Here is a 2,277-nt window from a genome sequence, read left to right as displayed (position 1 = left end):
GACACAGCGCCGCTGCCGCATAGTTTACCGGCGCATCCCAGATTTCCACGCATCACACCTGTGCGGCAAGTTTTCCCCATGCATCACCTGCGGACCAGAACTGTCTTGGAGTCAACACATCACTTCCCCCTACAGACTGGATTTGATGCATCACTTCTCCTGCGTGCAGCAGAACTGTTGCATCGCTCCCTATGGTTTCAAGAACTAACGCATCTCCTTGATTCTTGACGCTTCCCATCCCTGGGCTGTTTGGCCTTGTGAATTATGACGCATTTACAGGTACTTTGTGTGAAATAACACATTCATGGACCCAGTTGTTTGAAACCTTTTTAAAGTCATATTCTTATTACATGTATGTAGGATTTTTGTCGTTTTGGTCTGGTTGAATTTAGATAAAATACTTTATTTTTCTAAACTGGTGTGGTGTCCATTTGTAAAATAAATGAGTATCTCATGTACAGACTAAAAGAGTTGATAAGGAAATCCAAAACTGGATGCATTCCTTCTGGAATGCTCTGAACACAAGCAAAAACAAATGTATGTTGAATGGGTCTCCTATTGTCATAGATAGCTAAGATATAAACTGCAGACAAGACTATTGGGCGAGCCATCATTCACTTGTCTTCAAAAGCTTAGACTTTGGGCATCTTTTTTGTTTTTCATCTAGCTATGGAATGCCAAGTGACAATTTAAAATGAAGAGTTTTTTCAAAACAATGTTCCTTGCCAACTTATGCCAAATGCTGGAAAACCAAGCTTTATGGCCACCACTTCCTGAGAGGTTACATAGTCATGCCATCAGTACTGCAATTCATTATTCGCCAGTGAGATCAAAACTGACAAAACAAAATACAAAGTAATGAGACTGCATAGTGTATGGGTTCCTGATCATGATACTATATGTGCTGCATTGAGAAGGCTTTACTTATCATAACCTGAAGCCCAAACAGAACTGGGAACTCAGCAATGGTTCCTCAGATCTAAACCTCAAGTGCTTATGACAATAGAAAAATAGATACAAATAGTATGCGCATACCAAAGTCTTTCGCTAGGTTTATTAATGCTTCTACAGAAGAATGCTCAAGTTCATTGGGCATCACCTGTTGAATAAGCTTCTCCCTAACAATGAATTGCTACTGGAATAAGAGAATATTGACTTCTACATTTCTCTCTCCTCTATGTTTCTCCCTTATTGTATGTTTCTATTTTCTATTTCTATTTAAAAATATTTATACAGCGCACGTACACCAGCGGTTTCATGGCGCTAAACTGACAGAGAGCTAAACATGAGGGGAGAAACTGAGGGTGTTAGTTAAAAAATTTTGCAAAAAGATGTGCCTTGAGCTGTTTCCGGAACAATAGGTACGAGGTGGAAGCTCTGAGCTCCAAAGGCAGTGAGTTCCAGAAGATCGGGGCGAGGGTCGCAAACTTAGAGCCTCCCCATTTCTTTCTCCGGAACCGTGGGACCGTAAGAAGTGATTGGGTAGAGGACCGCAGTTCCCTGGCGGGAACATAGGGAATAATTTCAGATGAAATGAAAGCCGGGGCCGTGCCCAGTCGAGCTTGAAAAGTGATAGAGGCAAGCTTGAACTGGACATGGGCACAGACCGGGAGCCAGTGTAGGGACCTCAGAAGGGGAGTGACATGATGGGATTTAGGGAGTTTAAACACCAGGCGCGCCGCCTGGTTTTGGATCTGCTGCAACCGCCGAAGACTATATGCAGGAATACCTGCATATAGGGCGTTCCCGGATACCACTATGTTTTAGCATAGTTAAGTCTATGGTTTTCTCTTTTCTATTTACATCACTTTTTTCATCTATTTATTGTACCTTCCCATCTTCTCTATATAACTTTTTCTGGTAGTCATTCAGCATTTATACCAATGAACAACTTCACACCCTCTTTACCTGAATTTCACTGAAGTTTGTTTTTTCTTACTCCTAACCCTTCCTCACTTAGCACTCCATAGAATTGTTGTCTAGTTACTCTGACTTTTTTCACTTCTGCATATGACCGTTGTAAAATGTTCTATTCAATTAAATTACCAACAACAATTACCAATTTACGGGGCTTAGAATAGACCCACAAGTGCTGGTAGCTGGAGTACTCTGGGAATACCACATGAAAACTGGCCTTTCAGATGTTCTTACTAGAAGAATGAAAACAGGACACTAAATCAAACACAAACTCCATTTCATGCTGACTACCAAATCAAACCTCCATTCTGAGAAGGCCACAAAAAAACTCTATTCCAAGATGGCCCCCAAAGGCAAATC

This window comes from Lissotriton vulgaris, chromosome 1_1 (assembly GCF_964263255.1).
Source record: "Lissotriton vulgaris chromosome 1_1, aLisVul1.2, whole genome shotgun sequence".
NCBI lineage: Eukaryota > Metazoa > Chordata > Amphibia > Caudata > Salamandridae > Lissotriton > Lissotriton vulgaris.
The sequence above is the reverse complement of the archived record's forward strand: the minus strand, read 5'-3'. Positions refer to the sequence as shown.